We start from the raw sequence: 15560 nt of genomic DNA on the forward strand, positions 1-15560 counted from the left end.
AACAATAAAACCACATCCATGAAATTCACTAAGTTGTATTACCACTAAGTAATATCTAAATAACAAGTTTTTTACTCCTTGTAACCTACCATCACTCTGTTTGCTCATCAAAGCCTACCTGCTTCCATAAGTATTAAGGGTAACACTCTGCTTAAAACCAAACCCTTACGATCATAATCATTTTTCCTGCTTCCATAAGCTTTACGAATAAACTTCGCTTAAGTCCAAAGCCTTACGGTCAAGACCTGTTTACCTTGCTTCCATAAACCTTATGAGTAACAACTCTACTTAAGGCCACAACCTTATGGGTAAAACAACCTCCCTTTTGCTCGGCTGACCAAAGCCTCTCAAGCGAAAAGGAACCATACTCGGTTTTACAGTTACGAGAATAAAAGACATAACACACAACTCCATCTTCCAGCACTGATTGAATTGACGATTCATATCACATCAAACAATCTGGCCCTGCACTTACACAAATCGGTAACCACACAAACAACTCTGCCAAACAAACACATAACTTGACCACTATCACAAACAACTCGACCAAACACATACACAACTCGACCAAGGTAAAAAACCTCATGGTCGACCTCCAAAACACATAGGTTGAGTTCTAAAACCTCTAACCGAGGTCCAAAACAACTCAATCCAAACATCACAGATCAAACATAAGTAGTTCCCCAGACCAACCCAGCCTGGCACCGAAAAGCACAACTCAACACAAAACATACCCAACAAATTTAACCCGGCTAACTAACCCAACAATAGCATGACATCATGCCCAAACAACATAGTTCTCGTTTGCAACCCCAACATCTGTCCACTTTGGGTCAAGCCCTCACGAATTTGCTTTTGGTACCACTCCAAAAGGCCTCTTAAAGTCCTTCTACCTTCCCTCATCTCGACTGAGCCCGGTCACCAGACCTGAACCGTGGGCTCTGATACCATTTTTTAGGAGATTCAATACACACACATACACATAGATCTCTACACTAGTAAAGTATTGTCCACTTTGAGTCAAGCCCTCACGAATTTGTTTTTGGTACCACTCCAAAAGGCCTCTTACCAATGGAGGTATCTTATGTGTATATAAACCCTTGTCCATCTCCTATTTTATTCGATGTGGGACTTTGTTTATATCCAACAGTGACTCTTATGGAAACAACACATTAAATTTTAGACACATGTTTTAAACTTGAAACAACACGATTTAAATGAAACACAACTCGGTTTTAACTATACACCTGCTCTGCATCATATCTAACATCTCACGTCAGACAACATAACTCACATACTACTAATAATATTTTATAGGATCAAGAAGTATATTCCAGAATTTCCATAACAATCATACGTCATGTAGTAATTCATATACCTATAGAAAACTTTTCAAATATCTCCCCATTACACCTTTACTCCTCCTCCTTAAAGCTTTAGCTTTGAATCATTTTATATATCCTATCCTTCTATCTTGACCACATTACATGCTTAAATTAAAGTCCCAATTGATCTTAAGTTGTGATTGATGATTAGTGAATGCTAAAGGCTTTTGAAGCCTAAGTCGAGATTGGATTCATGATGTAATATGCCGAGATTGATACACTAACCTTATATACATTATCTTTATTTTTTATTTATTTATGTTGATTTTTTGGTGAAGTTAGTATGAACAACACACGAGTAAAAAATAAATAAATGACAAGATGGTGGATAAGAAAAATAAATAAATGACAAGACGGTGGGTAAGAAAAAGAAGAATAACATATACATGCATGATTATTTTATTGACTTTTATAATAATTATTCATAAAAATTTATTTATTGACAGAATCTTTTGTATTATCAATACAGATTATTCAACTCCATTGTTTATTCTTTTGAAAGAACTCTACTGTTTGTTAGTGAGTATAAATTTAAAAAGGTTGGAGTGATGTAATGATCTAACTTTTCATAGTTTGAGTGATCTAACTTTTCATAGTGCAATGTTTCCATACCTTCTAAAATATGATCAATATTAATTTGAATATACGGTAATTTATAATTTAATTATAATTTAAAATTTAAAGTTGGTATTTCAATGTCATTAATAAATTAATAAATAAATACACTTTGTATTGTTTAGTCTTATTATATATATAAAGAAAACTCAAAAATCTATAGATCTATCCTAACATAAAAAGAAATAATCTTATTTATTATATTATCATTGAAAAATCTCTTACTCATTAAATGACGTCCAAGTCTTTCTAATCAAAATTGAGTTTTAAAAAAGGTATATTCCAATTTTTGATACCTTACTTAAAGTGAAGTTTCTCCTTTAAGTAAGAAGAAGTTGATTTAAACATTTCAACAGATATATAATAGAAAAAGAATTGCAGAACGTTAGTGTGATTCATGTATGAAAAATGAGACATGTGCATGATGTTTAAGTTCTGAACAAAAGTGTGAAAAGGAAAAAAAGAAATGAAAATAACATATGATGCATGCAATACAATACAAGGTGTTTGAAGCATTGGCGTCTTCTTCTAGGTGTGTCCCACAAAGCTTTCAGCTCACGTGATTACACAAAGGATCTTTGACCAATCTTTTTCCCATTAATCATGTGTTATGATTCACACACTTCCATTCTTACTACTGTACACATCTTCTTTCTCTTTTCCTTCCTAACTTCAATCCTTTGTCTTCATCCCACTGCCATCAAAACCATTTTATTTTTCTTTCTCCCACTATCCAAAGGAAAAGAATTTTTTAACAACTATTTTTACAATTTATTTACGTAATAACTTCTTATTTGATATATAAACTAATAAAATAATAACACGTAATTTATTATAAAAAAAATTATTAAAAAAAATTATTAATGTATCATAATTCTTATCTAAATTCTTCGTCATATCTACTATTCACTTTATTATTGTATACTTTTCATTTGAATGTCCTATTTCAGTAATTTATTCCCTGTGAAATATGATTTGGATATTGTTTATCATTTAAATTTAATTTAATTTAATTTTACTAAATTATAAAATGATATATTTGTATTTATAAATTGAGTTTATATCTATTTATATTTAATTAATATAAGAGTTAAAACGTTTTCAAAATAATTTAAAACCTTTTTATAATGTTGTTTGTGAAGAATTTTATCTCATCACATTATGCATGAGATAATAATAATAAATAAATAAAAAGTGTATAAAGATAGAAAGAGAAATTATATACAATAGTATGCTAAAATTATTATAAAATAAAAACAATCATTTAATATCCTATTCTAATAATATAATAACATGCATTAATATTTTAAGTTAAAGAAATATATTAAATATAATTTATTTAATTATTTAGTGATTATATTTTAGGTGTCAAAATATTAGGTTCATGACAGCAACCTAATCAAATAGTAGTTTGTGAGGTGTAATTCTTCCATGCACGTACCTAACATATCACATACACTATAAATACATATACAAATCTTATTCTAAATTCGAAATATAAGTTAAAATTATTTAATACTTCTTCTTATTTTATTTCATTTCTATTTCAGTGTGTTCAAATAATTAATGTTAACATGGATGTTACAAGGCACAAGCACGCTTGACGTAACAGTTGAGTATCTGATCGTGACATGTAACAGCCAGTACTAAAATATCAAAATTTAATTGTTTACAAGAATAATAATAATATATACTATTTATTAAAATAAATTTTTATTAGGAATTTTTTTAAGTAATGTATTATTTGCATCAGTTTTCAACAAAAATATTAACTTTATTTAAGAGTAAATTAAAAATAAAATAATTCATTTTTATTATGATTGAAAAAATATGTTACTAAAAATAACTGAATGGCTGAAGACATGGAAAAAATTAATGAGTAATTGCCATAATTTACATCAAATAATGCAGCTCTGTCTATTTTGTGTGGTGGGAGTGCTCCAAACTGAAGGGAGAAATGAGTTTAGATGATTTCTTTTCTTAATTTGAAGGAATTCTACATAGGTAAGAAGTTTATAACAATTATTTGATTTTTTTTTGTGGGGCAATGTCTTTTTATATGTGTGTTTATTGGCTTATTTTAAAACTAAAAACTTCCAACTATAAATCTTAATTTTACACCTCTTTTAGAAAATAGAAAGAAGGATTAATTATTTATATTATTAAAACCAATAGTGCAAAACTTCTCTTAAAAATTAGTTTAAAATGTTTAAGTCTCTTATAAACTAAAGAATTATTAATCGTCCCATCAAATAAAGAGCTCGCTCGTTATGTACTATCAAAATCAAAATATCAAAAACCATTCATTAAAAAGAAAAACTCATTTTCAGAGTTTTCTCACGTGATTATTTTCAATAATGTAAAAATTTTCGTAGTTTTGGGAAAACAAAAATTGTCTAAAATATATCTTCATTATTTATTAGTTTGAAATATTATCAAAAAAATTAATTAAATTTTAAATGTTTTATAAATTTAAATAAAATTTTAAACGAGTTTTTATTAAAAAAATGTTTTAATAATGTTGGAAGTGTTTTTTATTTGTCATTAGCTAGATGCTATGATCATTACTATTTAATCTTTTAACTTATTAATCAACTTTCTTTTTTTACAGTTGAGAATTTGACCAGAAAGAAATGGTAAAAAAATATACTTATTAATGTTTTTATCGAAGTGATCGAATATCCAAAATTTTAAGGTAATTTGGTTATTTTTCTTCTTTTTTCTTGTTTATACGATATTATCTTTATTTTGTTCAGTAATTTGAGTTTTTCGTTTAACAAAAATAGTCTGAATAATGTCTACAAAATGTATTTTGATGCTTAAGTCAAAAAGGGTCTAAGTGCTCAGATATTAAATGCAGTAATTAATATAACTTATTACCTTACTTGGACCTCCCATTTATACAAATTGTAATGGGGTTTTACTTACCACCGACCTAATTACGGTCAAATCACCCTTTAATTAAAATTACCATGTTTATTTTCACTCATCTCTATAAGCATGCTTAACCATGATACTTGTGTACCTTATCGGTCATTTTATTGACCAATCATCCTTCATAAGGATTCGTCAAGGAGGCATCATAGGCTTTCTCCACTATCCTAAGTGTTCAAATAAATCGAGTCAGGCTTCCTATGCTGTAGTTGACCGACTGACTTATGTTACCCTGGTCGGATACCTAATATACATAGGTCCCCAAGCCCGAGTGGTAGGGACTGACTACGATGGGGTTAATGCTGCTTTGAAGTGATTATGTATTATCACTCGAGGTTGATGTCTGATTAGCTAAATTTGAAAAAAAAAATGACTATTAGAGCTCAAGGAGTTGTGATGCCTCTTACAATGTGTTGTCGATTCTAACATCGAAAGTGAAGCATCTTATCTCCTCAATCGTTGGATATGTATCAATCTAATGGTCTAGAATACGCAACTAATGTTCGTTTCCTATAAATAGGCTTGACTTTGGCCTATCATTCTCACCTTTCTTCTCACGAAGTTCTATACACACCAATCATCTTCCATTTTTAAGGTAATAATGCTTGCAATAAGCCTTTATTCTTCAGAGGAGTCTTCTGGTCAGGACGGTTAGGGGTACGACGATGATGTGTTGTAGTCGTCAATGCTCAAGTCGTCTTCAAGGAACTAAGGGTCAACCGAGTGAAGTGTGTTGTCGGTCAACACCAACACCATAGATGTATTGAATGGAGTATATTGATGAAAGCATGCCCCTTGATCTATTTTTTAGATCGCATATCACCTTTTCTGGATGACCTTTTAATCGCACCCTTGTCACTAGCGTATTATTCAAATTTCATCCATTTTCTGAAATCCCTCATTTCTTTCACTCGTATGAAATTAGTCGATTTATGTCTTAACTCGTTAAGGTTCTTGACAGGCTACATGCATAGGCTATCGATAAATAGTCAAGGTTGTAACGCCGTAATCATGTGGAGCATGGCTACATCAAGATTGAGCTTCTTGATCTACAAGGCTACCTTCCCAAAGCAGTCCACGAAGGTGTAGAGAGACATGTGCTTCTCTTGTCTAACATTGATTAGGGCGATCGAGGTCAATGATTGGCTTGCAGTAAATTAAGCTTCAAATTTTGATAGGACTATGAGAAGAAAACGATAGAGTTCGGTAAGAGTAACAAAATCAATCGTCATATACAACATCATTTGGTTCATCAACATCCTTATGTACTTATTAGGGTCGGTGGATCCATCATATTTCTTAAATATAGCTATCTCCCAATTGTTGGGCAGAAGGGTCTCTACAATTCTCATGGTGAACGGGAGCATCCCAATTATGTCTATTGTCGCAAAAAATGGGTTATGATCTTTTCTTGATCTAAAGCTACTCTCTTGAACCATGAGGTCTGATTCGTCACATGGTTGTTTAGTTGGTCCTGGTAGGTTCAGGGTGGAAGGCACATGACCCTTTGTGCCTCATCCTTGTTGAATGACTACGTTTTTAGCATGTAAGGTTCTCAACTCTTTCTTATATCTCTTATGCATCTCATCCATATGCTTATGTAAGTTCTTCATCATCTCCATAGGTTCTTCATATCTTCCTAGAAGCCTTCTCCAAAATGTCACTCGTATCTTCCTTGTGGTTACCATGTGAGTTTAAAATTTCTTGCTCAAGTCCATTGTGGGATCCAAAATGTTTTTGCTAGACCAATCGAGTATCCACAACTCCAAGGTAATTTGGTTCTGTGCTTCCTTTTGTCTTTCTTGTACACTATTATCTTTAGTCTGTTAAGTAATTTGAGTTTTTCGTTTGTTCAAAACAGCTCGGATGGTACCTAAAAAAGGTGTTATGATACTTAAGTCAAAAAGGATCTGAGCACTCAGGTATTAAATGCAATAATCAATGTAACACACTACGTTACTTGGACATTATTTATACAAATTGTAATGGACTTTTACTTACCATCGGCCTAATTACAACCTAATCACCCCTTAATTACAATTATTAAACTTATTTGCACTAATCTCTGCATGCATGCTTCACCATGGTAGTTGTGCACCTAATCAATCATTTTATCGATCGATTGACCTTCGTAGGGATTTTTCAGGGAGGTACCATGTAATTTCTTCATTGTCTTAAGTGTTTAGATAGATCGGGTCGAATTCCCAAAGCTATAGTTAACCCAACTGACTCGTGTCACCATAGTCAGGTATCTACTATATAATTAATAGATTGTTGGACACACAAAGATGGAAGTAATAATTATATTATCATGATAAAATCAAATGAATATATCTTGATAGAAAAACACATCATCATGAACTTAAAGGTCTTTACTCCCAATATTTACTTTACCAACAAAGAAATAAGATAAAAACATTCAACACAAGAATATAACGTAAAACTCTAAAATAGGGGAAAACCATGACCGTTGTCTAATAACAACCAAAGAGTAATACTATTTAAAATTTTTTATAGCATATAAACCACTCTCTCATGCCCTTTGACCCTAACTATTCTCACATTCTCCAAAGTAAGAATTTAACCCAAATCTCTGAACATTTTGCTACAAGAGTATGAAAAGTCAATACAAGTTTAAAGTGTCTTTGACTTGGGACATTTGAAATCATAAACTTAGACCCTATTATATAGTCATTATCACCCACTTTATTGCTTATTTTAGAGACTTTCCAAAATGTATTATCCTAGTGTAGGGATGTTTTTTTATGTTGGTTGAAAAACGCGTTCTATGTTGGTTCCAAAACCAACATAGATACATGTAATATAGAAAATCTACATTTTATGTCAATTATAAACTTAACATAGAAAATCCACTTGGGAAGAGAAAAACCAACACCACACTCATGTAGGGGCCTTCATCTTCCTCATTCAACTTTTCTTTCTTTTATCCTTCACGTGGGCAAAAGAAGAACCAATCCATCTTATTTGGCGTTCACCAAACCCTCACTAGAACCACCTATGGTCAAACTTGCTCACCATCGACGGATTGTAGGTCACCTTCATTGGAGCTTGCACCTACACGACTCTATTCAACCTTCCCGCACACCCCGTGAGTGTTCCTTGTACTCATCTTCCACCATCAAACCTTACACTCACCTTCCTTCATCAAACCCTCTTTATAAACACTTGCATTTTGATTAGATTTAATTTTTGCTTGTCCTATGATTAAGCATTTTTCAAATAAAAAAATGCAATGTAAGATATTAGGGTTCAAGGATCACCTTCTCAATGTTTCCCTAACACCCTAAAATAGAGAAGAAACAAAGCACGACAACATGAATGCGTAAATGGTCATAAGAACGATGCACAAAGCATAACATTATGCCATAATGGTGAAAGTAGAACCAAGACATGACAATGACAACAACATCAGGGCACAACAACGATGAAAGTTAGATTGTGTGAAAGCCAGACGAGTGGAGAGAACTTTGAAGTGTAGTGAGTGTTGCACAAAGGAGGGGAGAGAAAAATCTAAGATATTATGTCAATTATAGGGATTACCCGACATAGTATTTGGTTTTAAAATTAAAAATAGTATCATAAAATTGTACCTTATACAAAATTGATAATTTTTTATGTCGGTTTTATATATAACTAACATAGGAAGTCTTTAACTTTATTACGAAATTGTTACAACTCCAACTTTTTATGTTGATTATAATTGATTCGAGTATAAAAAATATTCTATTTTATTATGAAACAATCAACACACCAAGTTTTTATGTCAGTTCTAGTAATAAAATACATAATTTTTTTTATCTTTATTTAGAATCCTATCACAATGTCACTTATTATATCAAATTATAACCGACATAATAAGTCGTCATAAAATTATTTTTCACTAGCATCAACATATTTTTGAAAAAAAATATTTTATTAACTTTATTATGAAATTGTCATAGTTTCAACTTTTTATGTTGGTTATAGTTGATTATAGTATAGAAAGTCTTCTACTTTATTATGAAATTGTCAATGCACCAAATTTCTAGGTGGATTCTAATGATAATGGACATAAAAGTTTTATCTTATTTATAATTTTTTTACCAGTTATTATACCCAATATGGAATGGAATATAACCAGCATAATAATAAGTATCAACATATTTTTAGAGAAAAAAAATATTTTATTAAGAGATTGAATATGTTATATTTATAAAATATTTAAAGCTTAGTTAATGTTTTTGAAAATAATATTAGATTATATATGTTTAATAATTTTGTAAAGATGTGTTGAAGGGTTATGATAAGTGGTGGAGAAAGAGACAATGGTATACATGGTGATGTAGCATGGTTTTAGGGCATGGATCCACAGTTATCGGTTAATGATTTTGCTGAAACTAAGGTAGGCGTTCCATCACTTCATTGTCTGGTTGAAGATGATGTGATTATTTGTTGAACAGTAATTTGTATCAAATAAAGACACACATCGTGAAACAAAAAGGGCAACCATACCCAACCACACAACATGACAACAATTTTCCCCTTCCCCCGCCAAATCATTGTTCCCTCCTTATACCCCATCAAAAATCAAACTTCCATGCTTCACTAAATCCATTTATTATTTAAATTAAACACACTATCTTTCATTCAACATTCACTCAACATCGTCTTTCACTAATTTCATATATATGATTAACACATTAAGCATTGTAGGTGCAAATATGTAAATATAATATAAGTATCTTTGCATAAAAAAAACATTGAAATTTTCATGTGGATTAGAAATAAAACTTAATAATAATATATAAGTGGAGCATAATTTTTATCTTATATGTTATTTTTTGTGAGATTGAATTAAATATAGATTTATTTTTAAGATGATATAAAAATCATTTAAATTTAACTTAAACATATCTATTTTTTAAGATTGAATTAAATATAAATATTGAAAAATCTTATGTTTATTAAAGATAATATTAATTTATAGTGAAGATAATTTTTACTTTATAAATTGATTATATGAAAATAAATTTGACCTAAACTCACAGTATCATAATATATAGTAATAAAAATTTACATAAATATAAACAATCCTCATTTAATAGATTGATTATGTTATTTATCAATAACAAACTCACTTATTAAAAAAGTAGAAAGAAAAAGACATGGTATAAAATGAAAAGGATTTGGTGATGATGAGCACAATTCGATGAAAGTGAAGTGACCTCTTAATAACAGAATAACAATAATATGATAAGTTGGCGCAGTCAACACAATCTTATAAGTATCTAATTTGGATTTCATACACATTATTAAGAAGAAAGAGAAAAATCAGCACAACATTACTGAATGATTAAAAAAGATATTTCGAAATCATTTCATAGCTGTCGAACATTGAACAATGATAGAGCCTATTTTTGATTGAAGGAAGGAAATGATGAACTAGGGTCCTAGCTAGAGATGGAAAACCACTTATACTAATGCTAAGATTGCTTTGTTTACACTAAAAAACCCAATCACAATACTTAATAAACTCAATTATTTTTTTTATCATGCCAAGTTTGTTGGTGAACAGTTTAAGTTTGGTAGAAAATGCAATTAATGCATTTTTAAAGGAAATTCATACATGATGTTTTCTCTCCATGTTCAATATTTTCAAATTTTAAAAATCGAGGAGTGGATTTTCCACCCAAATAATACTTTAAAATTTATCTAAATAGCATACTCCAGCAAATATTAACACAAATAATATTTTTTGTTTCAAATTCTGAACTGTAATATTTTTTCCAAAAATCTCTTACTTTTTTTTAATGAAAAAGAAAATCAAAATCAAAATTTCATCTCAAAAGCCAAATTCTAACTTGCTTTTTAACCAATTTTCCCACTATTTCAGATTTATTCTAGAACCAAATTTTGATTTAAAAATATCATGTTATCTAATGGGTCGATTGAAAAAAAATTTCTGATAAGATTCAACAATCCAAAACTTTAAACTATGAATTTATGAATTTTATTTCTATTCAATTAGGATTTAAACTTACATTTAATTTTTAAACATTATCAATGTAAATATTTTGCATAATATACTATTGAAATAAGTTTTGAGTCCATACATGCTATGTGGGTGAAAAATAATTTTAATTTCCATTATGATTATGGTAATAACGAGATATAATGGTAGATGTTTGAAAGGGTGATGGATTAATGATAATTGGAGAATGACCTCTTCCAAATTCAAAAGCATAAAGTTTGAAGGACACCATGTTGCATTGTGTGAGCAGAGTTTTATGGTGCTTGAATATTAAATATATGGTCTGAAAAGAGACCGTTTCTTAGAGCCTCAAGTTGCACATATTATATAATCATATAGATATATAATGTCAGAAATATAATCATTGAGAATGGAAGAAATAGACAATCTTATTTATTCCGAGGTGGAGCTTCCAAGTTTGATTGTCATCACCGACAACTCAAAAATGTACTAAAACAATTAAATAATACATTTTTTTATAACACTTTCCACCAACGGGTACACAGAAAAATCAACACAAATACAATTAAAGGGGGTTGGAATGGAAATTGAAATACCCACTGAACAGGAAAGGATTAGAGCAGCAGATATCATTTTTTATTTTTCTTCCTCTTTCTTATTTCTTTTTTAATTTTTGTTTATGCTGAATGGGACCGGGGAACACTCCTGCTACCTCCGTCCGGAAATACTCCTCCTCTGATCGGTCTTCCTCTCCTATCCTTCTCTGCGCTCGGTATCGGTATGGATGGGTTGACCTGCAGCAAACACTCCGACGCTCAAGTTAGAATGGGCTCTCGCAAGTCTATAATTATCAAATTGAACAGAGAATTTACCTTTCCCTTTTACTTCTATTTATACAATTACAGGGAATATTATTCATTAATTTACCTTTTAATGACTTTCAATACTCACTTTAAATGCTTGACAAGGGCCGTTACCTCATTAACCACGTATTCATGAACATTTAACGGCTGTCTGCCCTCTCCTTTACTTGCGCTCACCCGATCGGTTATGAAACACCCGACCGGTCGCCTTCCTTCGGTAGCAACTCAATCTACAGTTTGTTGTCACTTACTCTTGGTAATATCACAAGCCACGGTCGGTTGCCTACCGACGGTAGTAACAATTTTAATGTGTAAAATCAGTTATTAAAGACTCTTGTTGACATTTGTAATACTATATATTTAATTCAGTCAAGCCAAACAATTATACTTAGCATATGCTTAAGAATCCCTTAGTTCGTAAGTTTATTTATACTTTTCTCTTTTGCTGTTCTTAATTTTATATTTAAAAATGTCTTTATCAATATCACAGACCAAACCTACTTGTGATCTATTCTATATATTGATCTCTGATTTGTCACCTAAATAATTCGGGGTGGGAGGGTGGATGGCTGTGAAGATATATTTTTATGATCAATTTTTATTTTATTTTTTGTGTTATAGTTTTTTAGAGTTTAATAGTTGTGAGTATTTAATCGAGGAGTTCATATTTTTATAATTTCAATAAAGTGTCTCGTCGATTTTAATTTAGATTAATATTGATGAAATACTCTACCAGGACATTATCTTGAAAATGCTCATTTGCTCTTTCATGATATACTGAAAAAACTTCAATCCAAGTTTACACAGTTTTCATATACAATTCGTCATCCTACATTTAAAAAAGATGAGTTATTTTTTCTTTTTCCCACACATTACATAGGTTCTAGTTTCCAACTCAATTACTCTAATGTATATTATCCTATGTTGCTACTTTTACCGTTTCTACTTTTGTTTATCTTCCTTCCCTTCTCATTGATATTTCCTATCCCTAAATAAGTTTATATTAAAATAAGATTTTGATGACAAAATTATATAACATGTGTAGTATACCTCTACCACTCTCAAGCACATAAAATGCAAATAAAGTAAACTAAACGCATAATGTACAGAAAATAATAAGTATTTTTTTACTGACCCTATGTTTATTAGGTGCAAGAAATTGGTAAAAAGCACACACTTTCCATAATTTCAACTTCACCTGAGAAATTTTTGTATTTTGAAATGTATAATTACGAAAAATATACTTTCAATTATACATTCTAAATTATAAAATAAAATATCTAATGAATTGTATATTTTGAAATATAAAATTTATATTCCGAATTGAAATACAAGAATTTATAAGGTGCAGAAAGAAATTTACGGTGGTGCATAAAGAAACTGCCTGAAATACATTTCTCAATTAAAAAACAACAAAGCCTAAGTACAACTCTTATATAAACGAGCTGAATCCAGTGAGAAAGTGGATCTGCAGATGGGCAATGGCCTGAAATAGTGTGAAGAAAAAGGGTTCAAGACAAGTTATTTCTTTCTGCACACTCGAAAGAAATTTATCATTTTGCACTTTATTGTGTATACGAGTCTTTGGTTTGAATTTCTTTTTCCTGATTATATAGTTTAGAATAGTATTCTTTAAGTTATGGATTATACTATGTAAAAGAAAACACTAAATTATATATTTTGTTATGGATTGCTCAATCCGAAAATAATTTCAAATTGAATACTTGTATAAACAGCAAAGGACAAAACGGAAAATTTAAAAAACATGAAAGTGTAAAAAGAAATTATGACAGTGTAGATTGACAAGTCAAGGTATTGAAACTTTATTGGTAATTATAGATTTACTTATGAGAGTTGAAACAATCAAACTATAGTGTCTAGAAAGGAGATTGAGAAGTCAAGATGTTGAACATAATTATTAGAAATGAATTAGTTACACATGAGTCATACGGTACATTTAAAATTTTACCTTTAATAAAAAATATATCTTAAATCAAATCATGGTTTTGAATGACTTCAGCTCTAATAATGAAGTAAACTCTCCCATATGTTGGTAGGTCTAGTCTTGGTACAACAAGATTAGAATGTGACTTTTATTGTCCACACTTGAAACAGACTGGTTCTTTAAAATTACAATTTTTAGTATAATGATCGTTTCTGCACTTAAGCATTTTATATGATTATTCACAGGTTTACTAGAATTTTTTTGTGAAAAAGAAGGGCTAGGTTGAGATCTCCATTAAGGGGGTTTATAAGGTTTTTCCTCATAGTGTCTATCTTTATTTATTTGAGGTCCAAAATATCTCAATTTGTTGTTTTGGTTGTTTTTAAAATCTTCCATAATATACACTTGTGAATAAGCATAGACAAATAAAAAAATTTATAATATTTGTACTACTTTCCTCAATTTAGACCTAAGTCCATTTTCAAACTTTATATACTTCATTATCTTTTATGCTATCACAGGGAAACACTAGAAATAGAGTTTGAATAGTGTTTCAAAACTTTTCACAAATTAATGTTTAATAATTATTACAAGGGTTATACAGTCTCCAATAATTGTTGGATGAGTGCTCTAAATAAATCATTTAGGAAAAACATTTTAAACAAGAAAAACAATAACACAAATATTTTATACCAGTTCAATCAATCCCAAGCTATGTTCAGTCTCTCTCAAGAACTCTTGAGAGGTTCCATTAATCTTATCCAAGATTACAAATGAGTACAAACCAGTCTTGGTATACACCGAGTATTTTGACCACTCTTGGTTCCCATAGTCAATCCTGACTAGTATGAGTTTAACCACTCCTGATATCCAACTATTTTGACCACTTCTAGTATCAATCCTAAACAACTGTCTAGAACATTTAACTATCTTGAGCTAAACAATACAAGTGTTTTAATTCTCTTTAGAATTTCCAAACACAATCAGTGTTGATTTACAAGTACAGATTATGATAACTCTCAATGAGAGGACAAAAACAATACAAAGAAATTTGAGAACTTGTGAAGTTCTTTCTTTTTGTTCTATAAACAGACTTAGACGATGTAAGCTTATTGAGAGAATAATAGTGTAACAATACAAGGATAGCAAAAGTTCTTTTATTCTCTTGTGAGAGTCCTTATTTATAGCTTTCTTCGAGAGAAGACCGTTACTCAAAGAGAGTTGACCTTCTTGAGAGTATGTGGCTTATCATATAAAGATACGTGCTTTTTTGTGCCTTGGGAAGAGTAACATTGCTTTCACAATTAAAGCGATTATGGCTATGGTAGGACATAAAGCATTAGCAAACATTCCATAAATGTCTTCCTATTTCACAACGTCTTTCTGATCCATATATAGTTCTTTCGAATAAATCTTGGTATTGTCAATATATGCACAAATAAAGAGAGAAAAAACAAAAGATACAAGATACAATATGTACATGCATTTAATGATCTATATGTTGATAAAGTGTTGAAGCATGTTTTGTAAAATAAGTCTGAACTTTTTCAAGTAGTGACAATTGATAAGATATATAGTGTTTATCTCTTCTTTCTCTAGACACGCTTTTGTAAAATGTTGTTTAATCTTTTATACTTGATACATCATGGTTTGTTTTATAAGCGTTTAATGAGAATGTCCTTTGTCCAGATGCTATACTTCTTTAAGCAATATTTCGTTAAATGTTGCTTGTTAAATTTTAAAATTTGAAATGTTAGACAATATATTCTCTTTAAACGATATTGTCTTAATACCCTATAGGTGATAAAAGAAAGAATAATATTCGT

Source organism: Vigna umbellata, chromosome 1 (genome assembly GCF_029865625.1).
Source record: "Vigna umbellata cultivar VRB3 chromosome 1, Vumbellata_1.0, whole genome shotgun sequence".
In the NCBI taxonomy this organism is placed as follows: Eukaryota; Viridiplantae; Streptophyta; class Magnoliopsida; order Fabales; family Fabaceae; genus Vigna; species Vigna umbellata.